This window comes from Bos indicus, chromosome 3, assembly GCF_029378745.1.
Source record: "Bos indicus isolate NIAB-ARS_2022 breed Sahiwal x Tharparkar chromosome 3, NIAB-ARS_B.indTharparkar_mat_pri_1.0, whole genome shotgun sequence".
Lineage (NCBI taxonomy): Eukaryota > Metazoa > Chordata > Mammalia > Artiodactyla > Bovidae > Bos > Bos indicus.
In genome coordinates this window covers 63,862,134-63,889,904 of record NC_091762.1, presented here as the reverse complement: position 1 = coordinate 63,889,904, position 27,771 = coordinate 63,862,134, and positions in this window count along the sequence as shown.

Sequence of the window (27,771 nt, the reverse complement as noted above, 5' to 3'; positions counted from 1 at the left end):
CTCCTCCTGCCCTCAATCCCCCCCAGGATCAGAGTCTTTTTCAATGAGTCAACTCTTCGCATGAGGTGGCCAAAGTACTGGAGTTTCAGCTTTAGTATCATTCCTTCCAAAGAACACCCAGGACTGATCTCCTCAGAATGGACTGGTTGGATCTCCTTGCAGTCCAAACGACTCTCAGGAGTCTTCTCCAACACCACAGTTCAAAAGCATCAATTCTTCAGCACTCAGCTTTCTTCACAGTCCAACTCTCACAGCCATACATGACGATGGGAAAAACCATAGCCTTGAGTAGACGAACATTTGTTGGCAAAGTAATGTCTCAGCTTTGAATATGCTATCTAGGTTGGTCATAACTTTCCTTCCAAGGAGTAAGCATCTTTTAATTTCATGGCTGCAATCACCATCTGCAGTGATTTTGGAGCCCAAAAAAATAAAGTCTGATACTGTTTCCACTGTTTCCCATTTAATCCCATGAAGTGATGGGACCAGATGCCATGATCTTTGTTTTCTGAATGTTGAGATTTAAGCCAACTTTTTCTCTCTCCACTTTCACTTTCATCAAGAGGCTTTTGAGTTCCTCTTCACTTTCTGCCATAAGGGTGGTATCATCTGCATATCTGAGGTTATTGATATTTCTCCTGGCAATCTTGATTCCAGCTTGTGCTTCTTCCAGCCCAGAGTTTCTCATGATGTACTCTGCATATAAGTTAAATAAGCATGGTGACAATATACAGCCTTGACGTACTCCTTTTCCTATTTGGAACCAGTCTGGTGTTCCATGTCCAGTTCTAACTGTTGCTTCCTGACCTGCATATACGTTTCTCAAGAGGCAGATCAGGTGGTCTGGTATTCCCATCTCTTTCAGAATTTTCCACAGTATATTGTGATCCACACAGTCAAAGGCTTTGGCATAGTCCATAAAGCAGAAATAGATGATTTTCTGGAACTCTCTTGCTTTTTTGATGATCCAGCAGATGTTGGCAATTTGATCTCTGCTTCCTCTGCCTTTTCTAGAATCAGTTTGAACATCTGGAAGTTCACGGTTCACGTATTGCTGCAGCCTGGCTTGGAGAATTTTGATCATTACTTTACCAGCATGTGAGATGAATGCAATTGTGCGGTAGTGTGAGCATTCTTTGTCATTGCCTTTCTTTGGGATTGGAATGAAAACTGACCTTTTCCAGTCCTGTGGCCACTGCTGAGTCTTCCAAGTTTGCTGGCCTATTGAGTGCAGCACTTTCACACCATCATCTTTCAGGATTTGAAATAACCCAACTGGAATTCCATCACCTCCACTAGCTTTGCTCTTAGTGATGCTTTCTAAGGCCCACTTAACTTCACATTCCAGGATGTCTGGCTCTAGGTGAGTGATCACACCATCGTGATTATCTTTTTTGTACAGTTCTTCTGTGTATTCTTGCCATCTCTTCTTAATATCTTCTGCTTCTGTTAGGTCCATACCATTTCTGTCCTTTATCGAGCCCATCTTTGCATCAAATGTTCTCTTGGTATCTCTAACTTTCTTGAAGAGATCTCTAGTCTTTCCCATTCTGTTGTTTTCCTCTATTTCTTTGCATTGATCGCTGAAGAAGGCTTTCTTATCTCTCCTTGCTATTCTTTGGAACTCTGCATTCAGATGCTTGTATCTTTTTTTTTTTTCTATTTTGCTTTTAGCTTCTCTTCTTTTCACAGCTATTTGTAAGGCCTCCTCAGACAGCCCTTTTGCTTTTTTGCATTTTTTTCCATGGGGATGGTCTTGATCCCTGTCTCCTGTACAATGTCACGAACCTCCGTCCATAGTTCATCAGGCACTCTGTCTATCAGATCTAGTCCCTTAAATCTGTTTCTCACTTCCCCTGTATAACCATAAGGGATTTGATTTAGGTCATACCTGAATGGTCTAGTGGTTTTCCCTACTTTCTTCAATTTTTATTAACATATCTAAATCTAATCTGTACAAATTAAGAGATCTATTTGATTCTCAAGTTTCAGAGTAAAGGAAAGTTTTCTTTTGTTCTTGTTTGTATCAGTTGAGTGATATTTATTCATCTTGTCTTTGAAATACTCCCATACAGACATTCATAATTGAAAGTGTATCTTTTCACTTAAACAGGATAACAAATTTAGGATAAGTGTGATTTGGAAGTAATAAGTACATTAGTAGCCATAAGAATGATGAAACAATGAATGGAATGATTGCTTGAGTCTTCATCCCAGGAGATTGTAAGAACTGGCAACTGCCTGTCCCTTAAGACAGCCAGAATATAGATTATCTGATCCATGGTGGTAGTTCCTAGCTCCCAGATTCTATGATTTAAGTAATTCAGAATGAACACAGCCTTTTGATGCCTTTGTCTATGGGCTTGTGTAAAAGTAGTATGTATTTATGGGACTTCCTGGTGGCTCAGCAGTAAAGAATCCACTTGCAATGCAGAAAGACATAGGAGATGCAGTTTCAATCAGTGGTTTTGGAAGATCCCCTGAAGGAGGAAATGGCAAGACACTCCAGTATTCTTGCGTGGGAAATCCTATGGACAAAGAAGCCTTGTGGGCTACAGTACATGGGCTAACAAAAAAGTTAGACATGACTCAGGACACACACAACACACACACACACACATATATATATAAATGACATTATACCTTACACTTGCATCTGATTATATAATCAGCTTTTGTTGGACTTTTGTTCAAATTTCTCACCTCAAGTTTAATATTACTTTTTGTTACAATATATATTTGTTACAATATATATTCTCATAAAATCAGTGAGTTAATCTCAAGTTACTGCTGATGTGCTTGAGATATGACATATGTGTGCATGTTTTCAATCACTCAGTCATGTCCAACTCTTTGCAACCCCGTGGACTGTAGCTTCGCCAAGCTCCTCTGCCCATGGAGTTTTCTAGGCAAGAATTCTGGAAAGGGTTGCCATTTCCTACTTCAGAGGATCTTCCCGACTCAGGGACGGAACATGCGTCTCTTGCATCTCCTGTATTGGCAGGCAGATTTTTACCAATGTGCCACTTGGGAAGCCCTTGAGATATTACACTCCTATTTAATTGGTTCTCTTAAATGGGATTTTTAAAAGGCAAAACACTATCCAAATCTTATTTGTACTGGTATGGTTCTTTGCAAATTTGTGTACATGCAACAATGTAGTATGAGCTTCTCTCAGAAATGACCTACAGCAAAGCACACCAAGTATTCAGAACCTCTGTTTTTTGCTGTTGTTGTTTTAACAGCATATCAGTAATGCTTGCACTTTGCTAATGACTTTAAATGTTAAATTAAGTCATATTTAAATTTCTCAAAATCTGCTTTAATTCTTATCACCTTTGGCAGCCAGTTTCCAAATCCTCACTCTTATACTACCAGAATCCTCTTGTGTATTGTCTGACAGATGAGATGAGTTTATGGTGATCCTCTTCTCTTGGTCTCAAAATATTAAGTCTGAATCTAAACATGGCTAGCAAATAACTAGGGGGACTTTTCTAAACATGATTTAATACACTGAGCTTCAATTTGAACAGACTTGTATCTACTCAGGAAACAGATTGGTTTGCTCATATAAACCACAGCTATGTATTTTTTTTTATAGTCTCTTAAATTACTAACCTGTAAGTTAGCCTAAAGACAAATTTTTATTTTATTTAAAACACATATCATCTTACTTTTCTCTTTAGGCCTAAATCTGAGAGAAAATGTAATTTATGAGCTATAAATCTGTGTGGTTTTTAAAGGATAGTGAAGACTAATGATCTGGGGGTGGGGATAAGGATACATTTCAAAATAACCTCCTAACTCCTTATTAAAGTTAAAATAAAATAATTCTCCACACCACCTAATTAAAATAAACAAACTAGTCTCCATTGTAAACACTCTTTTCTTTCACATCATCCCTATTCCTTTCCCCTCACTTTGTGTTTCATAAAAAACATCTATAAATATACTGAGACAGGATACATTTTCACTAGTAAAAGATGGATCAAGGAATGATCTCTCTATAACATAATATCTAAATAAAGAGGATCATATTCAACATTTACTAAGCATTATTTTTCAAAGAATTTAGTTACTAAATATACACACAAATACACACACACACACATACACACACACACACACAAATCCCAAACTATACCCTGCCCCTATTATGATTCAGCTGAAATTTTAGACTCTTCAGTCCCATTATAAAACTCATCCTGAAGAACTCTATTATTTCATTGTATCACCAATTAAGAGGATTTATCCATATATATATATACGAAAACTGGTTACCTAAATAACTCTGATTTAAATTTCTCTAATTATCCTTTTTTTTTTTCTCATATAAGCTAAGAAGCAGATATGTAAGACAAAGATGGTCACATTGCTTTTCTAATTATTTGGGATTTCAGAACCAAAACAACAACAACAAAAACAATTAGCAACCCCATATAAAAATGTATTTGTTGCTAACTTTGATTTCTAAGATCTTCATTACCATATTCCCATTTATCTGTGTAGTGGGAGCATTGCTCGTAGCTTACTAATTCATGGAAATATTGAAGCATTAGTCAATACTTTAAAAGCACTTTATATGGCCATTGTAATGTGCAGTGTAATGAATTCTTCAAAGGCTTTTATTGATTTCACTTGAGAAAAGAATAATTTATTATAATATGAATTGAACTGTGAACATAATTAAATTTATGGGAATTATTCTAAAACCAAAAGATGGTTTCTCCCAGCGCATCTATTTCAGTATTGAAACATACCATCAAATATTACAAATTGTTCTCGATACATTATGATTATTCTGTCTTTAGAAAATGGTCCTTAACTGAACTAAATTCAGTCAACATTTATGTATTACATGCCCCATATATACCAAACATTTATTTTCTACTAGAATATGACAAAGAACAAGGCAAACAGACTCATCATTTCATCATTCTGGATAAGAATCTGAAGCTTCTGGTAATGACTAAGTCTCTTCTATCTTGCCTTTACCCATGTGATAAAACCCAAATGTTGGAATCTGGCTGCTTGTATGTCATGCCAAGTATAAATTCTGTTATATCTCATGGTACAGTCTACATGACTAACTAGATTTTTGAAGTCTCTGTAAATTTGCCTCTTCCTTAAGTGCCACATGCAAGCTTGTAACTGATGAATGTTTCCTCAAATAAATTAAGCTTTGCTACTTCTATGTACTCCTGTGACTTCTTTAAAAAGTGGAATAATTTTCATGCTTCCACAGCACTTTGCAATATATTCCAATTGTAACACATACTACATTGTAAATACCTATGCCTGCCCTCTGCATTGGACTGTAAACTTCTTGAAAGGGAAGATTACATTTTCTTCACATCAGTCCTTGGACAAAACCCTCAATATGTAGTACATAGAATACATTTTAAAAATGTTTAATCAATTATATTTTTAATTAATCAATTTAATTTAATCAATTATATTTTATACCTATATAATTGAAGGTAATAAATTTTAAAATTATATAATCTGGAAAATATTTTTCAAAATTGATTCATTTTAAAAAGATGTCCAATAGTACAAATAATGTGAAAATCATAAAAAATCTGGTAGAAAGAATTAGAATCAAATATACTATGCAAATTTTTTGTTCAATATTTCAAAGTAATATACCATGTAAAGTATTCCTATTCAAGCTTTCCTGGTACATTTCAGTTTAATACTGAAGTGTATATATTGTATATAAATGCTATGAATATAGATAATTATATAATTTATGATTTTATTAATCAAAGGGGAAAAGTATCAAATAATAGGGATTAGTTTTAAAAAATATGGCATTCAGGAGAATGCCAAACACAAGAAGTTATGCTGTAAGAATAGGGAATAACATGGGAAATGTTTAAAAATAATTTGTTTTGAAAAGTTACAAAACAATATAAAAAGAATGCCAACTGCAATAAAATAAAATTTGAGTGTGATTATATATGTGTATAAATTGACATGCACTGAGAAAAAACAGATATATCTCTTGGGAATAAAAGCAATATCAGCCTAACAATATTCCTAGGAAAAAACTGATATACCTTTTAAGCTGTTCAGCAAAATGCCTCACATAAATTGAACTAAACCTAGATTGTTATAAACCTCAAAATAATATTTTTAAATTGTCATTGATTTGCCTTTCTATACTTTCTTCACTTGAAATTTTTTAGAGTTTCATTTGTTCTAGAACATTAAATATTATTTTCACCATTATAAATAAACTATAAATGAGCACTCAACTAGCAAAATGCTATGAATATGACCAACAAAACATATCCAGGAAGCAATTATTCTATAACCTACTCTGTCTCTTACTGAAATCATCTTTCTCTTGGAATCCTTATCGTATCTCCTTCCTTTTAGGTACCATTTGAAAGAAAATTGATCATGGAAGAAGAAATAGCCCCAACAGTAAAATTAAAATGTTACCTACACCATGTTATTGATCACTTTAAAATGTTGAATTAACCACTAGCCAATGGCCATCAATGTGGCTGAGAAAGGCTAAATTTTGGGCCTATTGCTGCATGTCCCATGATCCTAAAACCATGCCAGATCTATAGTTGTTATCCCTATGATGACCATTTTCCCCCAGTCTATGTGCTCTGCCTACTACTGTGGATATTATTCTATTAACATCTGTCATTCCAATACAACAAATTATCTGACTCAAGGTATTTATTTAGTGCAAATTAGAGGTAATATCCACACTAGAAGTGCATATCCATTTGTTAATTTGAGTGTCTGCCACTTTTCAGTAATCCATAAAATGAATAGTAGCTGCACCAACTTGGAAAGCAAAAAAAGAAAAAAAAAAAAAAAAAACCTGTCTAATCCTCTGGAAAACACTTTTGTATTTTATATTTTGCCAAGTGGCACTTTTGGGAAGTATGCATATTAGGAGAAGAATATGTTTATTGACTGCCATTTTTCAATTTTATTTTGCTTTTCTATTTTGTTTCCAAGTTGAATTTCAGTGTTAAGATATTTATTTCTAGTGTAAGTTGAAGATAGAAAGAGTAGACATTTTCTGTAAATCAACTTTGAATGCTGTGGATATTTTTCTTCCTAATTATTTCATGAAATTACAACAATTCATGTATTTTATCATTAAACACAACATTAAGCATCAGTTGGGAGTACTGCAGAAAAGTACTTTTAGGAGAACCATTATGAGAAAAATTATAATTTTTCATCACAGTTGTTTTTTCTGGTAAAAGTAAAGGCTAATTACTTTGGACTTCAAAGCATTTGGATAATTTCTCAGTAAGAGAAACTGTGAAAACTGAAGTGTTTCTTCTTAAAAAGGAAACCAGCAAACACATGCAATATAGTTGTAAAATTAGGATTCATTTTCAATATTTAGCTGCCAGCCCATAAATTTTAATTGACAGGATGTAAACTAGATACTTACATAGGAAGATTTGGTGAACTAAGGAAAAAGACTCAAGTACAACATAGACTAACATTATTTGAGTATAATAACTTGGATTTTTAAAGTGACAGTACTATCGATCTTAAACACTATGGGCTAATGCTCATTAAACCTTATTCATGGAGTTTTTCATAGCTATACCTATTGCTCTTTCTTACCCATTTTCCTCTTCTAGAAAGTTAAGAAAACAAAAAGGTATGAGGTATTTTGCTTTATGTTTACTTAAGAGAAATGGAAAAGATTAGTATTTAAATAGAGCTGAACTACAAATACCAGAACCATGTTGGCATATTAGCGATGCTTAGGCACCACAACTCAGTCCTGAATGGTTTCACAGTGGGACACTCTACTCAAAGCCATTCTGCAAGGGGCTCTCCATCAGTATTGTTGAGTTTGGGTCTAGCAACACTTAGTGAAGCAGGGAACACACTCCATTCAATGGAAAGTATAGAAAAGCTATTAGTGACAGTGCAGCTATATTGGAAGACAAATGGAACAAAGAGATTATGAATGCATTTAGCAGCCCAAATTTAAAATGGAACTCATCTGTTTACTAGCCAAAGTTTTTGTTGTTGTTATTGTTGTTGTTTTTAAGCCAGTTTAGCTGGTTTCCTTTCATTCAATATTGAATACCTCATTTTGAACTTTTTTCATTAGTAACTGACTCCTCACTTTAAAAATATTCCAAGCACTGAGATTCAGATGAGTACTGCAATCACTATAATCGCTGCGTTTGCATCTGAATTTTAGTTTCAGGGTGATTCATTATCTTCATAACTAGTAGAAATACAATCTGTCTCCGTACATTCTGATCTTTGAGAAGAGTAAGGAAAGAATTGGTGGGAGAAAGTTGAATTGACTGACAATTATATTCCCTCTATGTGTGTGTGTTTGCATATGTGTGTGTGCGCTCACTCAGTCATGTCTGACTCTTTGCAACCCCATGGACTCTAGCCCGTCAGGCTCCTTTGTCCATGGAATTTTCCAGGCAAGAATACTGTGGGTTGCCATTTCCTACTCCAGGGGGTTTTCTTGACCCAGGGAACAAACCTGCATCTCCTGCATTGGCAAGTGGATTCTTTATCACTGTGCCCCCAGGAAGCCTCAATGCCCTCTATAGCAGTTACAAATCATTTGAAATATATAATTTGAAAAGCTGTAACTGATAGTGGCATTATCATATGACCACTCTAAAATCAACTAGCATTACACTGAATGCCTTGGATTTCCAAGGGTTTCAACATGAATGCATATTTCTAGGTTTTTACACAATAAATGTGGAACCCATATATTTCTTTTTAACCAAATTCTTCCTGTTCAAAATCTACACCTGCCTCCACCATATTTTAATAGCTTATTTTCAAAAGTTAATTTTTCCATGTAAAATTTTAAAGGCAGAAGTCTCTTAAGACATCTGGCATTATTTTTAGTTTACCTATTAAAATAAAATTACGGGGTGAACTCTTTGCTATTTTCTTGTTTTTATTCAAGTCAAATGTTCATGGGTTATTACTTAGATTTATGCTCACGGGCAAAAGAGAAATTTTCCACTTGCAAAGAGAAACAGTTTGTTGGCGCTGAGAGGAAGACAGTGTATAAAATGACTGAGCACTAGGACATTTCTAATTGTTGAGCTTTTAATGCTGCTCCTTAACAGACAAAAGATGTTCAGCCGAAACTTTGTTCATCCACCTTCTGCAGATAAAAACAAAAATTGAGCTAGGAAGATTTCTTAGTAGTTTTTCACGTGCAAATCTGTTTCACAGGAGCACAACACATATGTTTCAATGCTTATATTGTCATTGTTTTTTTTTTCCTTTTCCAACTGGGCACACAATATGCACCCAACATACCTATAAAAGGTTGACTGAAAAATCACATTTTATAGTCTGCCAAAGGAATGTTTGTATTAAATTGCTTCAGATGGAGAAAGTTTCATTGTGATCAGAACCCAAGAGATATAAAAGGGCCATAAACTTTGGGTCATAATGTGAGTTTATAAGCCTGGCTTCTACTTAATTTAAATTATAGTGGCAGTGCAAGAAATTGTGGTTTACCAATAGCACTAGGCCTCAGGCCAAACGCTTTTGTTCCACTAGCTGCCTGGATATCCTGCCTCTGTTGGAAAGAGTTAATGGCCTTGCATAGATATTTCTTGTAATTCGTCATGTGAGAAAAATAAAACTTAGTAATCACACATAGCCACATGTATTACTAAGGTTTACAATTATAAAGTAGCGAATACAGTGTAGACTCCATTTTATAAACTTTTTGTTTATTGGTTTGTTTTGCTTGGCTTTTTTGTTCCTGGATTAGTGCCAGCATTCAAATATCTGCCTAGAGCTGGTGCATGAGCTCTAGAGAGAGGATGGATTTAGCATCTCCATTTAAAATTAAAGTTTACCTTAAAATTTAGTCCAATTTGACTGAATACATCTGTGATTTTTTAGTTCCCCATATTGGACATTATAAATCAAAATTATATTTATACTAAGATAAATCATATTCTTGTTTTCCACTCTATCTATTTGACTTTTAAAGCATACAGCTTTCTATACAAAAGATGCTGGAATGTAACAGACAAACTCGATTTGCCTAATCTTTGACCATATCTGTTTGGTGAGTTTTTTAAAAGATGAAAATGACACAAGGGCTTTGATTAAATCCAGTCAGCTTTAGCATTTATCCTAGAGTCTAATATCATAGCATACTAGCAAACTGAAGAGAAAAAAAGTACAAAAAGGCATTTTATCTTATTATTATTTTCCCAATTAAACATATAAAATTGTATCTTAGAATTTTAAAATATTAACCTCGAGCTGTATTTTTATGGTATAAAATAATGTCACAATAACAAAGAAAAAGAGAAATGACAGAAACTAATATCTGGAAAGGAAAAAATTTAAACATCACAACATCTGTATGTATGTTTTAATTATTCTATAAACAAGATTTGTATTGCAAATTCAGCTTAGTAAAATATTTCTCAAATAAGCATTCCATAACTAAAATACATGGTAGACAATGAATAATAGCTTGTAGGTACTACAGTAGACCAAAAGGAAAAAAAGGCATATTTGAATGGTATATTTCAGTATTAAAACTTATATTGTAGAAAGTCTATTGCCATATTAGCTGTGTATTTACATCCATGATGCCTAATTCCTGGTCTTAATTTGATTCTTGAGATAACATTGCAGCTTGGAAGGAAGCTGAGAGGTTATCTAGTTCTGTCACTCAGTAAGACTCTTTTCCAAAGGTAACTTGTATTTCCAGTATCTTCTTATATACTTTCAGTTCAAGTAGATTCACTGCCTAGAAAGTGTCCAGTCTGCTTTTTAGGAGTTCCAATTAATATATTCCTTTTATTGGATCAAAAGTGGCCTCTCCCTGACTCCCTTTCGAAGTCATACCTACTTGAGTCACAAAGCATAAATGTTATCCATATTTCATATATGATCCCTTTAAATAGCTAAGGCAGGTATTATGCACTCCTAATATCTATCTTTCTACAGACAAAATGTTCCCATTTTCTTCAAATGCTTAACTGACACATTTTTAGTATAATGTCCCTTGAGTGACTAGTGTACTTAGTCCCACTGTTCTCTGGTCTGGGATAATTCCCTCTTTTTTTCAGTCTCCTTACTATTAATGTAGCCTATGATCAGGCTGGGCTTCCCTGGTGGCTCAGTGGTAAAGAATTCTCATGCCAATGCAGGAGATGCAGGTTTGATATCCTGGAGAAGAAAATGATAACCCACTCCAGTATTCTTGCTCCAGTACTATCCCATGGACAGAGGAGCCTAGAGGGCTAGTCCATGGGGGCACAAAGAGTCAGACACAACTTAATGACTGAACAACAACTGGGTTGCTTTTCTGGCATAATAACTCACTGTTGATAAATATTAAGCACACACTCAGTGAAGCCAGTAAATATGACAATGTGGGACATTTCTTTCCTATTCTACACTTACACAACAAATATTTTGAGCCAAGTCACCAGACTTTATAATTATTCCCATAGGATTTTCCCTCATTAATTTCAATTCATTCTTTCAGCTTATTGAGATCTCTTTCAGCCTTGACTGTTCTATGTTAAAACTCCTCAGTAGCATAGCAGTAGAGTCTGCAAACAGAAGTCAAGACACACCACTAACATCCTAACCACTGACATCTATTTATTCATCAATCTCTTGGGAGTACAATATAAGAAGCTACTTAATCAACTATTTGTTTTATTAACAAGCTCATACTTCTCTGTCATATTTAGGAAACAATATGTGTGATATTGCTAAACCTCTAGCTTCCTTCTAATCTACCAATCTGATATACCTATTAAAAATAAATGCCTTTGAAAAGCAAAGTCTGGGGATTTGATTTTTGCTTCATAATTCAGTGGACAAACCATTTTAAAATCTTTCAGTCATTCAAGAGGCAAAATGATATTATCATACATATATTTTTACTATTCATTCCTAATTATATAGTGTTCTCTTTATTCTTTATCTGAGTGGTCAATTCTATTGAAAATTAATATGAAAATGATCCAGGTATATACTGAGTATTTCAAACACTATATCATGTACATTAGCTTATGAAAATACTAAAATGGAATTAGAGTTTTCAAAAGTTGCACAACTTTAATATGTGGAAATTGTGTACCCAGGGGATTATGTTGAGATAGTATCTAGGTTAGTATAGGGGCTGTTGAACTTTTTAATGTGCTATTTGGGGAGATTAAAGAAAAATATTGTTGCTCTTAAAACAAAAACAAATACAGAACACAGAAACCCTCTATTTTGATTTAATTTCACTTCAATAAACTATATTCTAAAGCTGAAACTCCAATACTTTGGCCACCTCGTGTGAAGAGTTGACTCATTGGAAAAGACTCTGATGCTGGGAGGGATTGGGGGCAGGAGGAGAAGGGTATGACAGAGGATGAGATGGCTGGATGGCATCACCGACCCAATGGACATGAGTTTGGGTAAACTCCGGGAGTTGGTGACAGACAGGGAGGCCTGGAGTGCTGCGATTCATGGGGTCGCAAAGAGTCAGACACGACTGAGCGACTAAACTGAACTGAACTGAAAGTACATACCACTTTAACTTTCCTTCTAGTTATATTTGGAATGGCAATCTCTTCTTTCTTCTCTGACTTTTCATGTCAATTTCAGATTTCATATTTTATGTTTAAACCATTACTTTCTGTATGTCTAATTTTGTGTAAATTACACCATCTTCTCTCTTAATGCTATGACAAAAAAGTAGTAGTAAGTACAAAACAATATTAGACTCCTTCAGTGACAGGAAGATTCCTTCATTAATATTTTTGTAAATTTGTTTTCTATAAATGTATTTATAGAATATTCTATAAGAGGATTATTAACAGATGACCAATCCAGAGTAAATCATAATTTATCTTTCCAAATCTGATTTCTCTGCAAACTGAGAAGATGGCCTATAAGACACAGTTTGAGAAACAAGTGTACTCTTATATAATCTTTCTTGCCACTGGGCCAGTTACTGAATTCACATGTAACTTGGTCAAAGTGAAGATTCTAATACCATTTGTCTAATGTTAGTTTTGTACCAATGTTGCTGTGGGAGAAAAATGGGCATCCTCATTCATAATCTGACCTACTTTCTTCTCTGCCTCATTCTGATCCATCCCCAACACCATTGTAAGAGCATGGCTCAGCTTCTGTGCACTATCTTAGAGTGGCTAAATGCATTAAAATTAAGTAAGTCTAGACTTGAATACTAGCTTTGCCCTTCTGGTTAAGCATTATCAGGAAAATCTGCACCTTGTACTTCCTCTGTCTAAGGCCAGTTATAGAATTTGTGGGACCCAGTGAAATATAAAACTGAGGGCCCCTGTTCAAAACAGGAACAAATTTCCACTGAAGATATAAAAACACGAAACTTTTTCCTTTTATTTCATGCTGTTTATCTCTAGACTTATCACTTTTTTTTAATTTGCTACTTAATGTCATTCTAATTTAAAATAAATATTTAAATTATTAAATTTTATCATTCTTTATGCTATGAAATATCAGTTTTAAATGAAAATACAGGAGCATTTAATTCCTAAACAGAATCACTGAAGTTGCATTTTGTATTTCATAGTTTATACATGCTTTTGTGTTTTGTTCTTAACAATGGAAACACCACACAAATCTTGGTTTTATTATACTTTTTGATACACACAAATTCTACTTATAATCTCTACCTTCATCTTTCCACAAAGGGAAACCCGTGTGGCTCAGCTAGTAAAGAATCTGCCTACAATGCAGGGGACCTGGTTCAATCCCTGGATCAGGAAGATCCCCTGAAAAAGGGAAAGGCTACCCATTCCAGTGTTCTGGCCTAGAGAATTCCATGGACTGTATATCCACAGGGTCACAAAGATTCGGACACTACTGAGCGACTTTCACTCACCTTCATCTTATTGACAAGTAATAAGGACTGATGGGGAAAGAAAGTATGAGCTTACCTACTTTTTCTTCACTCTGTGTCATCACTTTCAAGACAGTGGTTGGCTAATTCAGGGAAGTAACCAGAGAAAAAGAGTACAATAAGGTCCCTTGATCATTCCTGTTTCTTAGAACATCACTGCCTTCTTTCTGTGTTTGAAGCAAGTTCTCGTGACTTTGCAAGACCAAAGGTATCCTTGCTTACTTAGTCATGATATAACACAGTTATCTTGTGTTCCCTGAGTCTTGAACGCTCATGCATAATGGACCCACCACAGGATTTTGTGCTCAGAGGTATCATAAATGCTACATGACAATGAAGAGGTAAGAAATGACAGCAAACATGCATACTATGTACATCTCCTATACTCACATGGATTCTCCAGTGTTCTATTACACTTCAGATACAAAATATAAGTTTGAAAATAAAACAAAAACTTTCTAGACAGTTAAAACAGGACATTAAACCAAGCACAGGATCTTCTGAGCATCTGGCCTTGTGGGACTGTACGGGTTGCATATGCACGAAGCTGGCCCTGTCTCTATCATAGCTAGCATCTACCTCCTAGTTTCCTTTTCTGTCCTCCCCAATGGGGTATAACTTTTAGTTTGAATTATCATCCCAATGCCCAGTCTAGTGCCTTAGTAAGCACTTACAATGCAAATAATAAATGAATGACACTTAACCCATCAACTCCTCAGTTTCTTCTTAGCAAGCAAGAACTTAAAAAGTAAATACATAGAGAAAATATATCAAATAAGGCATTATTAAGCACATGAAAATTCCAGGTTAAAAATTATGTTCAATACAAAATGTAAAATATCAGCTGGACAGAAACAATACAGTGAATTAATAAAGGGCAGACATTCTGAGGTAATATCCTTAAGGGTGAATGTAGATGAGATAGATATATAGATAGATCAGTTGGGTAACTGTTTTAGAAAAGGCAAATTCTATGAGGACAGGGACTTATTGTCCATTATTCTATTCCCAAAACTTTTTCCTAAATATGGTTATCCACAAGTATACACATACTGAATAGAAGAGAATACACAATAGAACACACAAGTACATGAAAAAAGTGTGACATGAACAAGAAAAATTAATTTGATTAAATTAACATTTTCAGATTTTGAGTGAAATGATTCTAAGTGTTTTAAACAATAAACATGAGAATTTCTCAGTGCATAGTATTTTTCTCTTCCCTTAATACAAAAAGCAAGTCCTCAATAGAAAACTTCTCACTTTCCTGATTTTCCAGAAAATCTTTTCTATAAGATCTATCTCTGAGAAAGAAGTGGTAAAACAATAAAAGTAGAGGCTAAACTCAACCCATTAAAACTCTGAATAATAAATAATTATTTCCTTTTAACTATTCATCAATTATTCTGAAGAGAGCAGTCCTTTTAATATTTACTTATGTCATTAGAAATAAAGTAATCGACTGCCCATGACCTATTGCCCTGCTTATGTTTTTAGAGAAAAGCTTTGTCCAGATAGTGACAGATTCCTTCCCTGTGACTCATACATTACCCAGAACCTTCTAGCTTCCTGGAATTTCTGTTCAAAATTTCAAATTTCTTGGCAATAACCCCTAGTTTTTGTAAGAAGGCTTTAATTTTAAAGAAAAATATTGTAAGAAATTAGTCAAAAATGTATTTCTAGCTCTGGGCACCAACAAATACTGATCTTGCAAAATAAAACTGCCAACTTTTGACTACTGTTGAGTCTTTAATTCTTTATGTGTGTGTCATCCATAAAGGCTATCTTGAATTCTATCATCAGCAGGGTTCACCTTCCTTACAAAACTTCCTCTGTGCTACACCTGCTACAGTTTTTCGTATCAACTTTAGTCATACACAATTGCATAAAAATACTAACAGTACACAGACATACTCTCAACCCCACTACTCACAAGTAACCAAATTATGAGAGCTTAGTAGCTACTTGTTTATCTAAAGAGCACAATATTCCATATCCTGACCTCCACATCTTGCTCTTTTCAGTTATAATATATCACAAATATTCTTTTGGGTCAATACCTGTAGATTCAACTCATCCTTTTAATAGGCGATTAATATTTCTTCATGGACGTGTACTATAACATGTGATCACTCTCCCATCAATAGACACCCAACATGCTTCCGGATTGAGAGTCACTAGAAATAATAATGTATTAAATATCTTTACATATACGGTCTTCTATATTGATGATTTAGATTTTTATGAACAGTCCCTAAAAGTAGAAATGTTATTTCACTAATGTGTTCATGCTTAAATTTTAATAGATGCTAGTGAATTACTTTCCAAAATGCTTGCAGCATTCTGCTGAAGGCGAGCAGAATCATGACTCCCCTAAATATGCCACTTTGCCATGTAGATTATTTTGAGCTGTTTGAGCTGAAGGCAGTCAAGAACGAACAGACTCAAAACCATTTGTCTTTCCCTTTTACTGCCTTAAAGAATTTAGAGAGGGAGAATGACTCAGAGAAAGAGACCTATTACCAGAGAGAATGTTTATCTGAATGACCCATCTGTATAGTAGGGCAAACATCAAGCTGCTGAACATCTGATCTTCTCATTGTCCTGTGAATTACCCTCTTCCCCTTTGAAGTCTGAGGCCCCATTCCATTCCTTAGCTCAGAATGGCATATAAGCTTCAACTGCCCCATTTACCCTTGGGCATCATTTTCTTATAAGACTCCCTTACATACCCAATTAGTAATTAAATTTGGTTTTCTCCTGTTACTGTTTTATGTCAATTTAATTAATAGTCCAACCAAACGAACCTAAAAGGGTGAAGGAAAAATTTTTCTCCCTCCAAACTACATTCCCATCAGCTCTATTAGAGCAAGAATATTTTATGCTCCTCTAAACGGCACTGAAAATGTATGAATATTGCTAACTTGTGCTGATCTGATGTGTTTTTGCTTTATTTTTCTAAAATGACATGCTTTTATTTCACAGCTTTTCCCTAACTAGGAAGGTTGATATTTTTAATGGCCATCATGGTTTCCAGGGGTAGTCTAACTAGAATCCTACAGAGAGGACTAGCAAAATTGTCACCCATTTCTTGATAAAGAGCAACTCTAGACCCTCTTTTCCCATTTTTTTTTCAATTGGTCCTTAACACACCACATGTAGGGAACTGCTTTATCTAGATAGCCTACAGAAAAAGATTTTATAAAATCCAACCTAGGTATGAATTGGTAATGACTCTTTAATGTATCACCATTTGCAGTTATATTTGCATTTCAAAAGGGAATGACCCACAGAAATGAAATGCAAGTGAAAACATTTTTCTGTGTAGAAGCATCAGTGTAGTAAATGTAAGGTATCCTTAAAAGGAATAGAGAAGAAGTAAAGAAGAAATACAAATGAACAGTTCTATACTGAAAACAAATAAATAGGAGAGGATAGCTAACCAGGGAGATTTCAACTTCTGGTTGCTCTCAATATACTTGTATGTATTTGAAGATAAAATCATTCAAAATGATGATAATGGCTCCTCTGTGAAGAAAGAAATTAATATTACTTTTAATACAAAGCTTATTCCAGTCCTTTCTTAGTTTATACTTGATTACTGAAATACCAATCATTTTTTCCATACTAGACTGAATGAGGCAAACATTGACTTAGAAGACTATAAATGGATGGATGGATGAATAATTGCATTCTTAAGAATTTTTCCAGGTCATCTTGAAATATACTAAAATTTGAGAGGTAAAATGTAAGAGTATGCAGTCATATTTTGTGGCTTGCTGCTCCCTACAGTTGCTGTTTCTTACTGCCTTTAAAAATGCAATTCCACTGACAATAATATTCTTCCTTTTTTCCTACCCAACTTTTATACCATTCTTTTATACCCAGCTCATTAATTTATAACTCTCTCCCCCAAGAATTTACCACATTCTGTACACAGATACTAACACAGGCTTATTCTAGAACATGTTCAATTATACTTTTATTTCTTTACTAGAACAATATTTCAAGTTGTTTAAGTAAAACTGTCATATTTTATGTATCTTTGTGCTAATATGAGACTCCCACTTTTAACCAATTATCATCATTACTATTCTCATGATATTTACCATATAATCAAGAGCCTATATTTTTTCAAGTTTTATACTATAACTTTCAATTACATTAATTTAAAAATTCCCAATAGGTTCCATGTCACAGACAAGGGAAATGGGACTCAAAGAGTAAAATAATATGTTCAAATTTGAACAAATAGAAAATAACAGAGCCAGGACTGAAACGTAGTCCTATCTGCTTCTAAAGCCTGTACTCTTTCAATAAATGTATTTCAATAAATGTTGGTTAAATGATTGATTGCATTATATTCTAGCTAATTCTTTAAAATTTGGCAATTAAATAATCATCAGTCATTTCTGTAAACCTTAAAGGGATCTATTAAAAATGCTTTCTTTTTCCTCAGCATTCATTCTCGGTAATATTTCCCACAAAGATTAGTGAAAGAAAAAAAATGTTACTTTACATTTTAAAGACCTATAATCCTATCCTGGTTTTAAAGGGGTCTACAAGTTCACCTGAAAATTGACTCATTCTCATAATCAAGGCAAGAGATTTAAATAGTTAAAGCTTTATTTAATGATGTTAAAAAAAAAACTTTAACAAAACCTAAATATTTTGATTAAACATAAGGGAGTCAGTAATAAACAAATTATAATCACCTTTTGAGCATCTACTTGATGTCATACTTTACATACAAATTTCTCCTTAGCTTCATTGGAAGTTAGATGCTAGACCCATTTTAAACACTATGAAATAGACTCTCAAAAGAATAAGTATCCCTACTCACAAGCTGGAGATTGTTAAAGACTGGTTCACAACCCAGTTCATTCTGACTTTGTAGTTTAACATTTTTTCCCCAAATCTAATATTTTGCTTTACCTTGCTGCACTTCTCTGGCATTTATCCATACCACTGAGCTCAACTAAAACCCAAACATACCACTCACACATTAATATCATAACCAAATAATACAGACAACAAAACAATTCGATGCATACTTTAAAATAACTGAAATCATTTTTCTGCTAATTATTAGGTAAGTTTAAACAGGCATGTAAATAGCTATAATCACTTTTATTTTACCCAGTCAATTAAAGTGTTCCTAGCCTAATAAGAAAAGTTTGGCCAGTTTTTCAAATTAAAGAAGATGCATGTGCCTCCACTTCTTCAATAAACAATAGCTATAGCCCAAGTTTTCTCTTTGGTTAGGATTATAGATTTTGCTTCTTCTTTCCTTCCAAGAAGCTACTCACATATTTCAGTGGCGTTACATTTAAGGGGAATTCCCAACACCTCAAATAAACTCCTATTCCTAAGGTATAAATTAATTTAAACAGACTTGTTTCCTCAGACTTGGCATTTGGAAGTAAGTAAGCAAAGGCTACAAAAACTGATCACCTGGGGATTTTGTTTACTAACTCTAATCAATTTTGAATTATTAGAATTCCAGCACTGTGGGGGAGATAAACAAAGATTTGAAGCAGATAAATCCAGTTGACTTGGTCTCTGAAAGAAGGAGTTACAGAATCAGGAGCACACAAACTTATGTATTGCATATCTCATTCAACAAAAGACACCAATTTCTACCTAATGTATCTGGTCTTGCCTCTAAAAATTAATTGTCCAGTTGTTACCAACTGACTCTATAAACCAGGAACTCTGGCTCCCACCTCTTATTTTGGATTCCCTGAAATGAGCATATTTTCAACATATTTTTATTTCCAACACCTTGAAAAGTGAATTAATTTCTGTACTTACTATAGATTATAACTGAATAATACCAGTGAAGGTTAAAAAAAAAAAAAAAAAAAAAACCTTCAAATACACTAATCAGTGCTGTAAAATTGTTAAAGGATAGAGAAAAATGATTATACATGATGATTCTGAACAAAAGTGCTACTCTTACTGAGAAGGTGAGATAAAGTGTGAAAGGCAGAATTCATGACCACTACTGAAAACTGAAGACAAGATACACACTGGGATATTCACAAAACATAGACCAGATAAAGTATTATAATCCAAAATATTTAGACTGCTACAAATCAATGAGAAAGAATAAAAGTAGAAACAGCTAAAACTATTGGCAGTATTTTCACAGGAAAGCCATCTCAAACGGCAAATAAGTGTATGAAAAAAAAGTCCAACTTAATTTGTATTCAGAAAAATCCATGCTAAGAGCATGATGATATCCCACTACACACTAAGTAGGTTGGCAGAGTGTCTGCAACATTATGTGTAGGAGATGATACACGTCAATATAGCCCCTTAGATATTCTTGGTGGGAGGATAAACTGGAAAATTCTCATGGAAAACAGTTTGGCAGTATCTTGTAGCATTGTATGTTCTCATACTCTCTAACCCAGCAATACTACTTTAGTTCACTAAAAGATCTAACTGGATGCAGATTTCTTGAATCAAGAAACCTACACACAAATATTCGTGGCAGCATTTTTCATAGTAGAAAAAAATAGGAGGGACAAAATTATCCAATGGAAAAAGAAATATAGCATATACAAAAACAACTATATTTCAGTGGAGTTAACAATGAATGACCTACATGTTAAGCCTGGATGATTCTTCGGAATGTAATACTGTTTTCTTACTTGCGAATTTTTTTTTTTAATAATATTATATTGTGTGTCATCTTCTGGTACATGTTTGAAGATGGGAAATTTAGGGCTGAGCAAATTTCATTTGCAGGTCAAGAAGCAACAGATAGAGCCAAACATGGAACAACAGATTGATTCAAAATTGGGAAAGGAATGCATTAAGCCTGTACATTGTTACCCTGTTCATTTAACTTATATGCAGAGTTCAGTTCAGTCACTCAGTTGTGTTCCTTGCAACCCCATGGAATGCAGCACACCAGGCTTCCCTGTCCATCACCAACTTTGCATATCTGAAGAGTACATTGTGCAAAATGCAGGGCTGGATGCATCTCAAGCTGGAATCAAGATTGCTGAGAGAAATGTCAATAACTTTAGATATGCAGATGACAACACTCATATGGCAGAAAGTGAAAAAGGAGAGTTTGCTGCCTTAAAACACAACATTCAAGAAAGGAAGATCATGGCATCTAGCCCCATCACTTCATGGCAAATAGATGGGGAAACAATGGAAACAGTGACAGACTTTATTTTCTTGGGCTCCAAAATTACTGCAGATGGTGACTGCAGCCATGAGATTAAAAGATGTTCCTTGGAAGAAAAGCTCTGACCAACCTAGACAGCATATTAAAAAGCACAGGCATTACTTTGCTGACGAAGGTCCATCTAGTCAAAGCTGTGGTTTTTCCAGTATGTACAAATGTGAGAGTTGGACTATAAAGAAAGCTGAGAGCTGAAGAATTGACACTTCTGAACTGCGGTGTTAAAGAAGACTCTTCAGAGTCCCTTGGAATGCAAGGAGAGCCAACCACTCATTCCTAAAGGAAATGAGTCCTGAATATTCATTGGAAGGACTCATACTGAAGCTCTAACACTTGGTCACCTGATGCGAAGAGCTAACTCATTGGAAAAGACCCTGATGCTGAGAAAGATAGAAGGCAGGAGGAGAAGGGGATGACAGAACACGACATGATTGGATGGTATCACCGACTCAATGGACAAGAGCTTGAGCAAGCTCTGAGGGATGGTGAAGGACAGGAAGTCCTGGCATGTTACAGTTCATGGTGTGGCAAAGAGTTGGACATGACTGTGAGACTGAACAGCAACAACAACAAAACTTTACTTAAAATAGTTGACGGTTCTATTTGCCTCACCCATAAGTTTAAATGGCTTCTGCCCAAGGTTCCTAGCTGGTTTTGCTACCCTATGCTAAGTCACTTCAGTCGTGTCCGACTCTGTGAGACCCCATAGACGGCAGGCCACCAGGCTCCCCCGTCCCTGGGACTCTCAAGGCAAGAACACTGGAGTGGGTTGCCATTTCCTTCTCCAATGCATAAAAGTGAAAAGTGAAAGTGAAGTCGCTCAGTCGTGTCTGACTCTTAGCGACCCCATGGACTGCAGCCCACCAGGCCCCTCTGTCCATGGGATTTTCCAGGCAAGAGTACTGGAGTGGGGTGCCATTGCCTTCTCTGAGCTGGTTTTGATTATGTATTATTCAGTTTTGTGTGTGTGTGTGTGTGTGTGTGTGTGTGTGTGCATAGCCAGTCAATAATGAGCACTAAATTAAAATAAAGATATCTATAGAGGAGAGGTTAAAAAAAGGATGATCATAGAAGTAGTTACAAATATCTTGGCAATGCTTAATTACTGAGCAGTGGTTCGTGGGGCTTTATTATATTTTATATACAAATTTGTATTTTTATATACCAAATATTTCCTTCAAAAAGAAGATAGGAATAAAAGGAGAGGGAGGAAGACGTGTAAGAGGAGGAGAAGAGGAAAGAGATGGAAAGGGAAAAGGAGGAGAAGAATCAGGAGAGAGAGAAAAGAGACAAGGAAGAAAGCATTGGACTTCACCTCAGATCCTGATCCTAATGGTGAATGAATGTTTGAAATTAGTCCAGTTCTTTAGCATCTCTAAGGCTCTGTATTTTCAACTGCAAAATGAGGATTTTACTTCAGGGGCTGAGGTAAGTAGTACATGAGATTAATTAATGTAACATGTTTAATTCTTTCTGCTATGCACTTGTTCTCCTCTGCCCACAGCACTGCCATGTCCCATACTTAGAAGGAATGGAACACTGAGAGGTGTGGGGAAGCAGGGAGGGAGACGATGAGACTAATCACTACTGTCCTCCTATCAGTTATTTCTTCCAGCAAGATACATCCAAAGACATCTAAAGGTTCTGGAATACAAAACCTGTAACTTTTACCTTCATGGCTCGAGTCAAAGCTAGTGCTTTCAAAGGTAAGTTTTTTTGTTGTTGTTTTTTTTTTGTTTTCAGGGTCTAGTTAAGGAAATCACAATTAAGTGAAATACGGCTTCATCTTCTCTTGAGGAGGGTATTACATTCTAAAAAATGACTTTGTTAACTAAAACGGACCTCTAAATGGTGAAAGGTGAGCTGCAAGTAGTTATGAGCATGGCTGCACCCCAGCCTTCACTCATCCCTACCAAGTCTGCCACTGCAGAGAGAAATACAACTAATCAGTTTGGCAGTTGCCAAGGACTCACACCTCTAATAAGTCAAGCCTTAGAGACTCAGTAAACAAACATTCATAAATCTGTTAACTCCAAATACCAATGGTGGGGATTCCTGCTTAATCATACTGCCTTAATACCCAGATTTAAGTTCAGTGGCTTGCAACTGGGGGAGATTTTTTCCCCTAGGATACATTAGGCAACTCTGGAAAAAATTCTCACAAGAGAAGGTCCGTAATTACTGGCATCTAGTGAATGGAGGGGACATGTATGCTGGTAACCTACAATGCAATAAACAGACTCAACAAAAAATCATACAGCCTCAAAATGTCAGCAGTTACTGAATGAAAAATCCTGGTTAGTTCTACATGAGCCACATTGACCTGTTTTCCATCTGACCTCAGAGCCCCAAGTCAGCTGTGTAGTATAAAGGAATGAGGCCCATAATACATTAATGCAGGAGTTATTAAGCCAAAGACTCAAGGATTGGCTTGAGGCAGTTCATAAAACCCATGAAATTATATGCAAATTTTGTTCATATGTGTAGTTTTTAAAACGTGATTCTAAAGTTCAAAACATTTGGAAGCCTATCCACAAGACTCACATATTTTACTATCTGCTGTCCCTCTAGACTTCTAAAGTATCCAAAATTCTTAATGAATTTCTTTAAAAGTAGTGAGATTTCCTTTTGGATAGGGACATAAAAAACAATGTTTATATTCAGGTCTAGATTGGAAATGCAGCCACATGAGTCTCAGTTTCCAAATCTATGAAATAGAAAATTATTCAAATTTAATTAATGCTATTTCAGTCACTTAGCTACAGCAGGCACTTAGTAAACAGCAGCTTTTGCTGTTTTGTTGTTGCTGTTAAAAACAAATTGGCAAAGCTTTTAAGCCTGTAGAAGATTGTGGATGGACTAAAACATAGCCATTCAGTAAAATTTAGGGTATATTTATTTATCAAATGACTTATTAGGAGAGAAGGGAAAACAGATTTGCATAGAGATTTATGAACTGTGTTTCAAGACCTTATTTTATCCCCATCAAAAAAAAAAAAAAAAAGTGAGTTGGATAGACATTCAGATGTGAAAGGGAGAAGTGAAAAGTGAAGTAATTTACCAAATTAGCAGAGACTCAAACCCAGACATTCAAAATCCAGAGTCTAAGTTCTTTTTTCTATGCCTTCTAGAAAGAGCAGAGCCTTTTGGTGTTCAGACACAGAGTAGAGATGTTTTGAAGGTGGGAACAATAATCTAGAGAATGGATTGTTTTTTTAGGAAGATATTCAGAAAATTCTTGATTTAGTATAGATTTAGAGCTTTGTAGAAAGGAAAAGGGCCACAGAGAGGAGCTACCTGTTGAAAATTAGGAGATTTAAAGGTATCCCTCCACCAGTTCCAACTTCTTCAAAGTCAAACCTGGATTTTCAAACTTGAAAACCACCTCTATTCACTTTCCTCTCTCTTCTAGCCTTGAGGCTCTTCTCGTTAATTGCCACAGCTATTTCCTTTCAGTTTTTTTTCTGCTTACTCTGTGCAACCAAAGTTAAAATAAAAGAAGGAACTCAGAGAGGAGCAAGATCTGATGTCTCTTGGTCTCCCAATGTGGACAACCCAACCTAGTTTTGTTAAGTAATGAAGATTTGAGAATTCCAGAAAAACATCTACTTCTGCTTCATTGACTACACTAAAGCTTTTGACTGTGTGAATCACAACAAACTGGAAAATTCTTCGAGAGATGGGAATATCAGACTACCTTTCCTGCCTCCTGAGAAATCTGTATGCAGGTTAAGAAGCAACAGTTAGAACTGGACATGGAATGACGGACTGCTTCCAAATTGGGAAAGGAGTACATCAAAGCTGTATATTGTCAACTTGCTTATTTAACTTTTATGCAGAGTACTTCATATGAAATGCTGGGCTGGATGAATCACAAACTGGAATTTTGCTGGGAGAAATATCGATAATCTCACATATGCAGATGATACCACCCTAATGGTGAAAAATGAAGAGAAACTAAAGAGCCTCTTGATGAAGGTGAAAGAAGCAGCAAAAAAGCTGGCTTTAAATTCAACATTCAAAACACTAAGATCATGGCATCCGGTGCCATCATTTCATGGCAAATAGATGGGGGAAAAATGGAAAGAGTGACAGAGTTTAAATTCTTGAGCTCCAAAATCACTGAGGATGGCAACTGCAGCCATGAAACTAAAAGACACTTGCTCCTTGGAAGAAAAGCTGTGACAAACCTAGAAAGCATACTGAAAAGCAGAGACAGCACTTCACTAACAAAGGTTTATATAGCCAAAGCTATGGTTTTCCAGTAGTAAGGCTGAGTGCCAAAGAACTCATGCTTTCAAATTGAGAACACTCTTGAGTCCCTTGGATAGCAAGGAGATCAAACCAGTCAATCCTAAAGACAGTCAACCATGAATATTCACTGAAGGACTGATGTTGAAGCTGAAGCTCTAATACTTTGGCCACCTGATGCGAAGAGCTGACTCACTGGAAAAGACCCTAATACTGGGAAAGATTGAGGGCTGGAAGAGAAGGGGACAACAGAGGATGAGATGGTTGGATGGCACATGGTAGTTTGAATAGCCTGAATATTCATTCTCAATAGTTCTCAATGAAGTCAATAGCTCATTGAGCCAATGAGTTTGAAAGAACTCTGTGAGATTGTGAAGGACAGGGAAGCCTGGCATGCTACAGTCTGTGGGGTCACAAAGAGTTGGACACAACTGATCAACTGAACAATAAGGAAGATTTGTTGAACTGACCTAGATAAAAATATGCCTTGTCATAATCTAGAAAGTTGAGGAAAAGTTTACTGAGTTTTTTTTTCTTCATGTGTTCATAAATTCAAACATTTTTGTTCATTCAAATATTTACTGAGTGCCTTCAATATGAACAGGATTCTGTTAATAACTAATACACATAAAACACAACTGATACAATCCCAGTCCACTTAAAGGGTTGCTCAATAGAGAAGACAATTATTAAACAGATAATCTCTGCTTTATTATTGAAAACAATAATTAATTACAATTGTAATCAGATCTACATATTAAAATTAGAAAGGTTTCTGAGAGCAAATAAAAGGGACACAATCAACTATAGGTCATTTGTCTTCATAGCCTTTCCCAAGGAATTTAGCAAAAGAAGTGGAAGAATGTTTCTGATGGAAAAAAATTATCTTCAAAGACAATGTGAGAAAAAAACAAAAACAGGGATAAAGAAAGATAATGTTTTACCAAGTTACACTGTGTGGAAACATTTATGTGACCCCAGATGTTTTAAAAACTTCAAAGAGTTTCTTAGATTTGCCCTCTGACAAAATGCAGCATAAAAAATGAGTCCTTCAATCCACCATTATCAATAATTTTGTGATTATGTGAACCAATGTCAGGGTTAAAAGGAAAACCACAAATTAAAAAAAAGTTCAAGAAGGAAATAAAAACCTTCAGTGGTGCACTGAACATATGAGCCTATTTAAAAATATATTTCTGTTTCTAGTAATGGGTCATTTTCACCTGCTCCTGCATGCCCACCTGGCCTCAGCTGGGCTGCTGCAGCTCCCGAACAATAGAAGCAACTATCATTGCAGTTTGATCCCCAGGATGCAAAGGTGACCAAAGGGTCAAAGGAATAGAAGCTGGGCCATTACAGCAATGGGTAATCCTCAAACAGGAAAATCCACTCCCAGATCATTTGCAGCCACATGGAGACCTGCTAGGCCCAGGGAATCACCAGCTGGGTTTCTATTTGAAATGTGTAATCATCAGATACATTCAAAGCCAGACCCCACACGGAAACCTTGTGGATAGCCATATGTTTGGGACACCTTTGGTGTTTACTAATGCCCCAGGACTGTGAAGCAGAAGATCCACAAGAGAAAGTGCAAGCCCTCTGAAGAGAGAACGCAAGGAGACTGGAAGAGAGCCCCTTTTGTTTGTGGATAAGTGATCAAAGCTGGAGGCTTTTCAACAATGTGCTACTGTGCTGAACACAGAAAAACTAAACCCTTTAAAGGAAGCCCATTCAGGTTTCATAGTATATTTTTAGGAATCAGTCTATTCTTAAGAAATTGTATGGTATTGTTTCATATTTTACTTTTCCTAGCCAGCTTAGTTTTAAAAAAAAGAAAGAAAAAGAAAACATGAAAAGACCTTTATGTAATCATGACAAAACCTGACACAATCATTTTGGATTTGAGAGGATAGATTACAAGCATTTCTGAAAACAGATATTTTCTTTTTTTTTTCTCTCTCTCTCTTTAAAAAAGACTGAGGGAAACAGAAGACTAAATATGGTTCCTGGACACAAGGAAAGTCTGATGAAAGCCATTCTTCATTTTATTTCCATGCTGTGAATGAATATTCAAGCTATTCAAACTACCACAGCAATCTGCTTCTCAAGTTAAACCACCAACCACCAGTCCGCAGGGGTGAAAAAAACTATTTTTATGCACTGTGACATTTTTAACTTGTAAAGCATTGCAAATGTATGTGGTAGTTCTCACAGTCTGGTGTATTTTTGGAGTTTCACAATCCTCCTAGCCAGAGATTTGGGGCTGCTTTTTTCAACCTTTTGTCATGTCATGGCCTTTTCTCCATAATTGTACATGTTTTAAAAATAAATCTTTCTTTCCTCACTGCTCTTCCAGTCCTCCTGCTGAAAGGCACTAGAGTGAGAATTTGAACACACACAT